The 13,241-nt window shown below is 32.5% G+C and overlaps 1 protein-coding gene across 1 annotated transcript in view; it reads right to left on the bottom strand.

Moving 5' to 3' along the window:
- LOC149085464 (protein O-mannosyl-transferase Tmtc3-like) overlaps window positions 1-13,241 on the bottom strand; it is a 195,450-nt gene that overhangs the window by 152,643 nt on the left and 29,566 nt on the right. The gene's annotated exons all lie outside the window — the stretch shown is intronic.

Below are 13,241 nucleotides of genomic sequence, written 5' to 3' on the forward strand. Positions count from 1 at the left end.
CCCTCTTTGTGATGTAAGTGCATGCCTGCCAATCACAAATAATGTAAATAATAATAAATAAATAATTAATGAACGCTTAATGAATGCTTTGCATATATATACTACGCAGTTAAGAGCTAAATTATTCAGATCTCTTCTTCAGCGTAAGCAATCAACTTCTAGATGCACATCCAAAAAAAAAAAAAAAAAAAAAGAACTGGATGTAAAGTTCCAAAAGTACAAAAAAAGTTAACAATACTTTCTCGAACAACACCAATGTAAGAACTCGGCGTTTATCTTCGTCACATTAATCTACGAATTTTAGTTTTCAAAGGGAAAAAAGAAAATCTTCGGTCGTAGGTTGCCTTATATTTCACGGAATGAAATTCTTCTCCGTGACCCTTATTCTTAATCCTCACCTCTTCCTTCGACATAGCTTAAGCCAGCAGCTGCTATGTTTTATTTTTTATTTTTTTTTAATCCAAAAAAAAGGTGATAGAAAAAAAAAATTCGGATAGAATAAAACGTGACGTCAGAGCTCAAGAATAGGACTTCCAAAGCAATAAGCGATTTCTGGACGCGTGAGTTCACAGACGGTACGAGATATAACACAAAGCTAAAAAAAATAGTAAAGAATTTTTTTTTTCTTTTTTCTTACTTTCGATTTCTCCTTTTTCTTCGTCCTGTGATTTTCTTTTATTTTGTCGCTTCTGAGAATGACAGTTCAAAGAGGACAACTGGATTGGACAACGTAATGAAAGCGTCTTTTATTTCCCTTGTATTCTACTCTACCGCATTTCCTAAATCTTGACAGCATATTACTTTTAGTTAGTTACATGTGAATTTAACGACGCTCTTTCCGTTTATTTATAAATTAACCCTCGAATTCTCCAAAAGTTCCATAAATGCCCATTTTGACTCCAAGTAGATCTATAGTTTTAGACTAAAAAGTTATAATAATTGAATGAAAAGGCTGTTATAAGACGGTCTATTTTTATTGGGAAGATAAAAATCTAATATTCACGACTAGTTGAAATCACGATAAAAAACAATTTTCCAAGTTCACTTAAAAACACATAAAAAAGAGTATAAAAAAGGATTATAGCTCATTTTTGAGGATTTTAAACATTTATTATTCATTTTCTAAATACTAAAATTATTATGGGCTGAAATATCTACCGAAATATTGTGAATACACAATGAAAATGACATATCGTAACAAAGGTCTGCTTTTCGTCGTTTTTGAGAGTTTATTAGGAATAACTCATGTTAGGAACATCAAATATGAAAATGAATTTTGAAGGTGATGTTTATATATTCTGAAATGATGTGAAAACAGGTCTGCTGCCATAAAAATGTATCACGAATTTTTAAATTTTTTTAAAATTGATGCGAAGTAACCCATCGGAGCGGGTTACTTTGTACCACCTTATATATTATTTCTTAGCAAGACCATGTTTTGGAGCACTGTCGGCCCACTTGAAATTTATTGTGTTACCACATAGCACTGCAAGAAACTGACATGAAAATAGACTTTTTGTCTTAAACATAAAAAATTATCTAAATTCATTAAAGTGCAACTCATCTCTTTTAACACGCAAAAAAAGCAACTGATATGAATGAAATTTCGTATTATTTTATCAAAAAAACAATAGACAAGCAATATTCAGTATAGAGTAAAAAAAACAGCTTTGGGGTTGTTTGCACGACCTTCTTTGTGGTACAAAGAGTGCCAGTTTTGCTCGGAACATTGCCTTTAAATTACTATCGAGAATATAATGATAAATAATCAATAAATTGCAACTTTATAGGTATGATTTAAAAACAATTTCTATATATGAAGAAACAACATTTTTTTTTACACGTTTCCAAGTGAGGTATTTGAATTAAAAAAACTGAGAGAAAAGTTGGGAAAGAACAGCATAAATGAGGGAAAGAAGTGTTGCCGTTAATTTATATTGTATTTTTTCCAACATTTCTCCGATTTTTGAATTCAAATTTCATCGTATATTGTACGTGGAATTTTTTGTTGGCCTTAAGAAGCACAGGGAAACGACTTTCCAATTAGGTTTTTGAGGTCCGTATAAAATAGTTAATTTTTTTTATTTTAATAACTATACAACCCCTTGCAATATGAATCACGTATACGAAGTCCACACGTAATTTGGATACTTTTTCTAATTGGAAGTAAGCTTCGAGAATCAACGATTCACCAATAAAATGCGGCAAGATGAATTATAGAATCACCCTGTATGTTAAAGGAGCGCTTCTCTTATGTATTAAAGTTCACATAAAAATCATCGGAAAGCTACGAAACCTTTTCCTATCGCTAAACACGAAGAAGATCTAAGAAAGCATGCATCCAAAATCTTTGCCTTAGTTGAGTGGAAAAGTAAAACATGGAAAATCGTTTAGAGGGGAAGCAACAGGGCGGAGCATTGGCTGTAATGGCGGGCGTAAATCAAGAGAAAACAGCGCTTTTGCTCGAAGAAGAGGTAAACACGCATACTAAGTGAGATTCTAGGATTGTTGTGCGGAAGGTGGAAGAAGCTTCCTCTTTATCAACTTGTAGAATCGGGAATATTTCCATTTTCCATTTTCACCGAGGGTTCATAAATCGGCGCTAACAGATGTTAGAAATAAGAATGGGAACATTCTCGTCGGTCGAACTAGAAGTAACTCCGCCATCATTACAAGGTGATTTCCCGTTCGACGTTCCCATCAGAAACGCGTTGCGCCGGTTTTTTCTTTTGTTTTAAATCATTCTAAGTACTATCATTTTAGATACACTTGAATATATGATTTATTTTATCACGTGTTTATTTCATCTCATCTATGCGGGGTTACGTCTCAATATGGTTGCTTACACCAATGATTTATAACACGCGAATCGCTCGTGACATTCTCTTTTTTTAAGGATACCGACAATTTTAATTGCCAGTGAAAATAAATGAAAATACAGCCGAACTCTGTTATAACGATCTCAGTTATAACGATATCTCGACTAATAACGTTAATAATTGTCGGTCCGGACTGATTTCCATAGAAGATAATGTTAATGAACCTTTTGCTTATAACGTCAATGAAATGCAACCGCCTTGTATATAACAAATTTTTTCGTCATTTTTGTTTCTGTTTCAATAACGTTTTGCTAAGAAATTCCTAACAGGACTGATCACATCTAGGGAATGTTCATCTGTTCTATCTATACCAAACATTGAAAAAAATATTTATTACATGTTTGACGCTTTAACTTGCATATTGACGTGACCACATTTCCGTATTTTGCCCTTCCCGACTTTTTCCTTACAGTAATGTCCAGTTTTTTTAAACAAAACTCACTTTAATTTCTAATCTTTACTAGAATCAGGAATGAAGTTAGTGTGCATAATTTATAAGTTGTGTTGTAATGAATATGTTCATAATTATTCATCTCGCATATATGCCATTAGTTCATTATTTCCCCATGAAACACATTTTAGTAGACTTGCTGTAGCACTGTATTACTCTCGCCAAGGGTTATTTATAAGTAATATTTGACACTTTCGCCGACACACATTTGGCGACATATTTGGTGAGAATCGCAATATACCGTATAAATTGATCGAATTTCCTGCATATTTCTTGATAATATATGGCCGCCTCGATCATGAAAACTTCATGCACAGTATCGAGTATACGAGGTATTGTCGGTTGTGACAATACCTCGTTTATAACGACAAAATTTCAAGGAATATTCGATGTCGTTATAACCGAGTTTGACTTTAGTCAAATAATCAAATAAGCTTAATAATGTCAGCATCTTTCTTGATCTTCACTGTATGAATTTCATTTATATTTCTAACTTATTTTTTAAACTATGAATCATGACAGTTCATGCTTATCTCATGAGTTTGTATTTTTAGACTAGTATGCGAGATATAACAGGATCAATTATTCCATACTTTGAGTAGATATTCCATACTTTTTAAGAGTGCAAACTCGTGTCTTTTTATTTATTCTCTCAAACTATATACAAGCTGATAACAAGATAGACATATCGCATATGCTTTCACTGTTTCATAAACACAGGTGATGTACATAACTTATTACATGACATAATTTCATATCCGTTGAAGTTCGTTTCATTCTGTGGATACTTAGATCATTTATGAGTTCAATTAGTTAAAAATCACGTGGCGTAATCATTTGATATGTAGATCTAATGTAATATATTTGTTATAACATAAATGTACATGATAGCATTAGTCCTGCTACATTGGTATTTTACAGATATAACCGAACAATTTAAAGTTCAAACTAAAAACATGTTTTATCGTGTTTTTTTTACTCCTAGACATTGTGTATTCAAAACTAGTGTACGCATAAAAAGTTTTATTTTACGCAAAACAGATATTTTCCAAAATAAGGGAATTGTTATGTGTTTCTTGAAGAGTATATTTTCCAAATAATAAGTAAGAATATTCCTTTGAAAAAAAAAACTGAAAAAAAGTTGATTCTGTGACTTCTGAAATAGATCTGTTACGTAAAAATGAAAGCAAACTTGCATCGATTTCCCTTGACACTCTGGCAGAACTTTTCGTTACATTCCACAAGCGTTTCCCTGGAGGAATACGTTGTTCGTGAAGATTTTTGTCATCGCTATAAATTTTAAATTGGTTTCCATCTACAAGCTGGGACTTCCAGTACAGATTTCTTTTTTACTTTCAAGTTTAAAATGTTTAAGATCGCAACGTCTACAGCATTCAGATAAGCATAGATTGCCGATACGTTTCCCCCTTTTTTGGCATTTTCATGTTTGCACAAATGCAGAGCTCCATAAAAGACGCTTTGCGTGCCTATTTATTTGCTGCAGATTTTCCGATCGTCAAATGTTCTCTTTATAGGAGAACACGAATTGGAAAAGCAAACAAAGGAAAAAACTAAAATACAGAGTATGTTGTTTGCCAAAGAGCTTCAAGCTTCTGACATTTTACAGACGTACGTAGGCATGCATGAGGTCGAACAAAAGAAACACTTTATTTAAAATGTTTTTGTCTTTCGTCAGAACAATACTTGTATTCTATGTTTAGCGATCTTCTATCCCATAGCAAAGCTGGTTTTTCAACCTACATAAATATTTTCATCTTTAACGTTCTAATTTTACTACAGCATTACGGAACATAAATTTTTCCAGTCCATTCTCTCTTTATTGCATTGAAACATTCAATTGTATTAGCATTATTTGTCCTCACATATAAATTTACTATTATATCGCTCTATATTGTGTTACTATGGATATATATGCTTTATCAAGCATCAATCACGAAATAACTAAAGAAATAACTCCGTCACCTCCGCAATCTTTCTTCGTGAAGAAGTAGAACGTGTGATTTACGGTTTTCATTTACGTTCAGAGATTTTAGTTTTTCTTACAAAAATATTCCACGAATGAAAAATTTATATGTATTTTTAACCGGGTTCCAAAATTTTTCTCCATCATGCAAGCCTCCGAGTCTTAATAATCTAACGCTAAAAGCATATTAAAGTAATTTATCTATAACTGAGGGACCCAGACAAGAGCCATACATCAACTGCGATCAACGTGGTGTGTGTGATTTCATTGCATGCGTTTATGTGTCTATCGTGAAAGACAGCAAGAAAATGAAAACTATCTAAAAGTTATATTAGGGATCATTTCTTTGCCGCAGTTATTTTTCCCCTTTGGTGTATGTAGGTCACATATGAACCATGAATATTCTGTCCACTAAGGAATATGCAAAAGGTCAACGTGACATCGATTGGTGGCATGTGGTTTCCAAGGTAACTCCCCACTGACGAGTGACGGGCCGAAGTTTTCCTCAACTTTGAATGCATTTACCATTTAGCTTAAGATGTTCCACTTCAGGTTTTGCCTAGAGCAGTCTGTATCTATATCTCTAACAGGGTAATTTGAAAAGTTTTTCTTAATCTCCTGTGTAAGTCTGAAGAGGCTATGGGGAACCCTTACAGATGATTTTAATTTTTGCATTGAGCGTCATCGGAAGAATTTGAGAACGTACGTGGGCTCCTTCGTCATTTTAATAGGCATACTAACATGGTACAGTAATATTTCAAAATTATATCAAGTTGTTAAAGCATATTATTATTACTCTGAGCGGATCTGGTACGAGTTAAAGTTATCAACTCGAGTCTTTAACGCTTTGGTGAAACATAAAAAGTCCCTCTGCTAATTAGTTGTTACATTCCTTTCGTATCCTAGAAGATTATGATATTGCTAAAAAAACATACAGCGAGGGTGAAACAGTACTGCGGACACATTTAAAAACTTAATTTAAAAAATCAACCAATTGACATAAAAAGGTGCGGTTTTCACTAAAAAAATAATCATAATCAACAGTTTTTCTATTTTTTTTTTTTTTTGATAAATTAAAGTTCAGAATCATTCGCATATCATACAGCACAATCAGGCATAATTAATGCTTGTGACAATTTGCGTTACATAAGCTACCACATTTTAATATGAGTATCTTTTTAGCTTGGGCTACATTTAGGGCCGTATTCACCGACATGGTTTAAACTGTAGTAACAATTTTTGGATAAGAGATTAACATAGAGAGATTGGTTAAAAACCTGAATTTAACCAATCTGTGTCGATCTCTCATCAAAAAATTGTGACTATAGTTTAAACCAGTGGTTCTCAACCGGGGGCCCTAGGATATTCTAGGAAATTAATCATGGTCGCAAGGGAGGCACAGGAATGAGAAATGGTTGAAAGGGGCCATGGGCAAAAAAGGTTGAGAACCGCTGGTTTAAACCATGTCAGTGAATACCGCTCCTAAACAGGTGAAATGGTACTCATGTTAAAATTTAGTAGTTATGTGAAGCAAGTCATCATAAACATTAATTATGCAATGTTTGTGTTTCATTTTATATATTATGTCGATTGTTTCGTGACGCAGCACCTTCAGTGAGGGAAATTTCTAACAATTCTTTTTCTTCAAAAAAATACTGTAGGCATGATAAATATTTTAGTGCAAACCGCACCTTTTTATGTCGATTGATTGATTTTTTATGGATTTTCAAAATGTGTTCAGGACTTTTCATCCATCCTGAATATGAATAACGAAATTTGAAAAGTGTTCATTACTTAAAAAAGACAAGAATGAAATATTAATTTATTCGTTTCTAATGTATAAGGATCAATATTCGAAAAATTAATAACATAGAATTTACGCGCGAAGAATATACCATTATTATCAGCTGTAAATTTCGAAGCAGCGCTGCCGTTATCGCTTACAATGCAATAGTTTCTTCTAAAACCGAACACATTTCTACATTGAAGCAGGTAATAAGTTGCAGCCGGATGAAAACTTTATCCGTATTTAAATTGAATTTGACTCTTCCTATTTCCGTTTTTAAAGCTCAAAGCAGATGCGAATGCAGGTTCTTGGAAGATAAGGTAAAATTCAAAATAGGAAAACAAAATTTCTTTCTGGAAAATGGGATTTACTTTTAACGGTAGATTAGGATCTGTTTTTGTTTCGCAATACGCGCCCATGGAGCAGAACGCCGATGCATCACCAGCTACAAATCTCTAGTTTAGGTAAACAGCCTTAGATAAAAAAAAAAATAGGGAAGCAAACAAAAGAAAAGTTTTCCTTGCAAGAATTCTCCAGAGTTTATGGGTTTCAATTCAGAATTGTTTCCCTTTTTCTGAAAATCATTCGAGAGGTTGTAAATTTTTAGCATCGTTTAAAGGTGCAAGTATTTCTAACGAGCCATAAGTTTCCTGCTTTTCTAGAAGATTTATTCCAGACTTTCCCCAAAAAAAAAGAAAGGCATTAAGGAATCGAAATTATGCATTATGAATTCTTCAGAACGAATGTTCTTTTAATTATTAATTTTTAGCTCATTTTTCTTTCCTGAAGTGCTATTATTAAGATCTTAAGTACCTACTTGAGTCACATCTCATGACTCTTCCTCTCGTCATTAACGCTGACGGTGTTTCTGTTTCAGTCGTATATCATGAGATTGGTAATAACTTGAGTGAAGATACTTCAGGTAGTTTAATTGGATATGGAGTATATATTGAGTATGTAAGTCAACGGAGACTTTAGTACTTGTGATGAGCGCTCTTGGCTTTCTAAACTTTCTAAAACTTTCACAGCGATGTAACGCCAATGTGTGATTAATATAATTTCTAGTCACGTCAAATTTTTTCGGGAAATAACTGATAAAGAGATGATGCAAAATTCTGCAGCTAGTTTGTAATGTGGATAGCTTGTTTAGATGTTCTATATAGCAGTGGTTCCCAAATATTTTGAAGTGCGACCCCCTTTTGACAAGAATTTTAACGGTGAACCCGCCATTTCGTCATATCGCGTGACCATACGTTCCAGTTTCAGGGATACTCTTCATTTTTTTGTTATTGAATGTGCTTTAATTACCGTAATCAATGATGAATAAAATGTCAGTGAATGTTAATGATTGAATCAAATCATTTTTTCAATATTTTGGTAGCAGATCTGTTTTATTAGGAGATTTCAAACTACCTACATGTTTTTTGCCTTGCGCACGGTATCATAAACACAACCGCAAGTTAGAATGAAAAGCTTTTCTCGCACATCGTAATGGTACTGATAACTTGGTTATCAAACTCAGGGCTACCATTACCAAACGCAGTGCCCAGTGCTAAAACATAAAAAGAATATATAAAAATATTTTAAAGTCGGTTGCTTTTTTCTGAATCCCCAATTGTGTAAATATTAATTTGATCTATTTATTGATCTGTTATACATATAGAATTTGATAAAATTACATTATGATACATGTAATGGTAAAAAAATTTTCAGCTGATATAATATTGTGGCATCTTTTAGTTTTGACATATTTCATTCACGTTGTGAAAATAAAGATAAATTTCTTATTCACGAACGTTTTGATTTTAGAGAATCTCTCGTGGCTCTCTATTTTATTAACGACCTACCCTTTAAAACTACTGCTATATAGAAAAGATCAGTAAAAAGTTAGCGTATTAATACTAGCGTTACTTATCTGCATGTTGTTATGGCTTCTCAAAGCATAACACGAGAGTGCACATCGATTTCCTCAAAAACGTGTGATTTTCCCTTAAAAAAAGGAAAATCAATAAAATTTTCTACGATGAAGAAAAGAGGTAAATTAGCTGACCTGTATTGATATTATGTAATATTTATGGCGTCTCTAAATTATCTAGAAAGAAATGCCACTGCTCACGGAAATGATCTTGATGTTACCTTGTCATTATAGTTCGAGAATATAGGTAATTAAGAGGTTCATCAAGAACTTGGTTGGGCTTTGTATGTGAACGTGCTTAAAAATAACGACAACCAACATCCTATCAGTACGCTTCAAAGTAATCGCTTCAGCACATTACCGCTCGGGTTTTAAGCAGAATCATTATTACCTAAAAAAAGACAACGCCCTGAGAGTTGATAGGGCATTAGTATCAGTTTTCCCTGCTTCTGCTGGCAGGTGAATTCTTAGTGACTTCACTTTGGTGTCTGCATCTCTTATGCTCAGATCTTTGAAGCCTCGATTGCCCATAAGATTCTGAAAAACTATGTTTTCTTTGATTTATGATACATAGTAAAGCTGATAAAAAGGAAATAAAACATTCGCCTATCTCTTTTTTTTCTCAGTCTATGTTCTAAGAAAATGTGTTTTGAACCACAAATTAATCAATTTTAATTTCGCTAATAACAATTCCCATTTAGTTACAAGCTCGGGGATTAACTAATCAGTAACATGTGAAACATAAGTTATCCCTGTTGGTTATTTGTAGGTTGATAACATCAAGTTTCTATGAAAAAATTAGTTTCCATCCAAAAAAAAAGGTAATATACAAGCTGTTACAAATTGTTTGCACAGCGGATATCTCTGCAACTGTTGACTTAAGAAACATAATTTCGATTAGAAGACTTGAAATGACGTGTGGTTACTCAGAAAGTCTTAAATTTCCCAAGAGGTCGTATACATAAAAAAAAATAGAAAAATAAATTTTTTATGTAGACCTTATGGGCTAAAATTTCCAATTAGTAAAATGTAAATGCGGCGGCTCTGAGAAGTCATTTACGGAAAATTTCTTATTTTTCAACGCCATATAAATGTAGATATTTGACTCTGAAGTTTTCAGCATTTGTCACCTAAGATTGAGGGTGTGGTTCACAAATTGCGAAACATAAATTCAAAATTGTGAAAAATCTTTAATTGTGAAAAATGTAATTGTTATTCATTGTGAATAAAAAAATAAAATGATCGAGGACATTCTATTTGTGTACAGTCCCTAAAATAACAAGTTTTGTTATAATAAAAACTTACCAAAACATAGTAACTTCATATGCAATGAAACTTCGATATAATGATACTCTGGAGACGAAGAAAAAATATCGTTGTAGATGGATTATCATTATATCGAGACTCAGCAGTTTACAATTATAGTATAGACATTTCCAAACAAGACTTGGAAAACACCGTTGTAGAGGGATTTATCCTTACATCGAGTATCGTTGAAGCGAGGTTTCAATATATTTAACATTTGGATAAATATTGCATTCAGAAATTTAGTTTTTGCAAATGACTTTTTGAGAGCAAGATATACATTTTAATAATTGTGACTTTTAGCACTTGAGGAACTGTGTAAAAAGTTAATTTCTTTATTTTTCTATATATAAAACACTTCAAACAAATTTTGAAATTTTAAGTAATTGCACATCGTTTGAATCTTTTTGTAATTAAAAGTATGTTTCTAAAGTCAAGGCTTGCAGAGATATTGTGTGCAAACTAAAATTTATCTCAAATTATGCGCAAACAATTTGAGACAGCCTGTATGTGAATTCTTGTGAAATGGTTTTTTTTAAAAGATAAAGTACACATTATGGTGGTACATTCTACATTTATTTAAATGAGAGAACTGGGATATATTTTATATGTACCTGTTATCCCGAAAGAAACAAAATTCGACTGCGAAAATAATAAAAAAAATACTTGTGTGAATTTTACATGAAAATCATCAATACAAGTATCTTGTCTGCTAAATTAAGATTGATCGGTTTTTAGTTAAAGCACCCAAACTACTTTCGATTAAAGATTTAACTATAATATTTGAAAAAAATTAATGTTTTCCTAAAACTAGTAATCTACCGAAAAAAATTACCCTTTAGCTTCATAGAATACATTAATGAAGGCAGGATTAAAAGGAATATTTGGTATGCATGTTTTAATATCTCTTTAAAAGAATTTTTGAGATTTTTTCGATAGTATATCACCGAGGAAGATCGCCAAGAATCAGATTTTTTAACTTTAGAAGGAACGTAATTTTCTTGTTCATTTTCAACTGAATAAAGTATTATATTCTTTAAGGGACGGATTCTTTTAAAAAAAAAAAAACTACATAAGTTCACTATATTAATTTATTCATTGAGTTATTTCACTACATACATTTTTTCCCTTCTTTTTAAAGCAAATGAAAAAATAATCTTGCATTTTATAGCCCAATTTCGCAGTTAAAAAAAAGTTTTCCTCGTGAAAACTGTTTTGAAAGAATTTTTCCATAAAATATTTTCTTCAAGTCCCATTTCTGTAAAATATATGAAATGTCATTTAGTTTTGTAGTCAACATTTGTTTTATTTTCAGATAGAATATTCTAAGCTATTCGTTGTTCGACTATTTTCTATGAGATCAGGGCTCATCTATGTTTGCTTAAGTCACATCGAATTCAAATTCTTCCGTCGGTGTATTTTTCAGTTCTCGTGGGAAATCTGGGAAAATTTTGCTTCGACCTGCATCGCATGAAAGTACAACAATTGAGAGCTATTTCCATTCTCTTATAGAGAGGAAAAAAATTCGAAGTTTTATCTACTCGATTGTGGGAAATCAAAAAATATTTATGTATAGAAATAATATCGCTGCGTTATAAGAAACTTTACGCATTACAATCATTCAAAAAACAAAAAATACTTACGGAATGTTTATATATTACATTGGGTGATACTGAATACCAGGTTTTCTCTACCCTTAGATATGTCCTTCTCAATTGTTAGGTGTTTCAGATTGAAGGAATTATTGTTAAAAAATATCAGCAGCGCATTTCCTATTTTTCCATGCAAAATTAATTTGTTTCACTTTCTTCCCACACAATCTGACAAACATAAAACGCCATTTCGAAGAAAAGTGACTAAATGAGTTGTGTAAAATGTGTCAAATTAAGTATTCGAATGCCTCGAAATTGTAACTTAAAGAAACGTTTTTTATTCATAAATTTACATTTTACTCTATTTCTATGAAATGATGAAACTTGCATTTCTCTCGAGCGCGTGACGCTGAGAAAGACATTTAAGAAAGAGAAGAGAAGCTCCGAAATAGGAAAATATATATTTCTAGCGTCTCTGAAGCAAAATAACAAGAAATAATAATAATAAAAAGTAGAAAAAAATATAAAATTGCGAGGAAACATGGAAAAATTTTCTCTGACAGACACAAGTATCTCACTCTTCGAAGCAGATATTAGGAAAAAGTAATGTGCAAGTGAGCTTAAGGTAAACCTGGCATGAAAAAGGGTGGAAGGATGAAATCGAAAACTGAGGATGGTTTGAAGAGGTTCTACAGTACGTCCTTCAATTCCCTGGGCCTATGAATACAAATTTATTCTCGTCTGCAGACAAGAAAATCTCTCCAGCATGTGATAACGTACATCGTATAATAAAAATTTTCTCTTCTTTTCCCGTCTAAGGCTGTGGGATCAAATGGGATACTCAGAAGCAAGTGGACGTGATAAAGAAAAGAATCCTCTCTCTACTTCCAAAGAATGAACCTCAATTTCAGATTCGAACGAATCTCGAATTTGCCAGTCGCGTCAAGCAAGCAGAAAAATACACGTTAAAAACATCGATAATATCACGCATCTGATGGAAAAACTTTCGAAATTGAGATTTCTCGCTTTTTTTTTTCTTTTTTTTTTTGGATTTGAAATTACAGTGAAATGTTTGTTGTTTGTGGATCTTGAAATTAATGTAGATTTGGAAAAGAAGACTGTTCTGTGTTGTGTCTGTTGTTCAATACCATGAAAAGCCACAATGAAGAAAATTTTATTTGAGATTTTTCAAGGAGGCACATATTGTATCTATTAATTTGAATGGAAACACTGCAAGCATGGGTGCATGTACGATATGTTTATACGTTATACTGTGAGAGTTGAGGAATTATCGCACCATGAACCGTTGCGTTCGCTTGTGCAAATCCG

The sequence above is a fragment of the Pholcus phalangioides genome, unplaced genomic scaffold (assembly GCF_987345545.1).
Source record: "Pholcus phalangioides strain wild (caught in Gottingen) unplaced genomic scaffold, Ppha-v1.0 ptg000007l_1, whole genome shotgun sequence".
Classification (NCBI taxonomy): Eukaryota; Metazoa; Arthropoda; class Arachnida; order Araneae; family Pholcidae; genus Pholcus; species Pholcus phalangioides.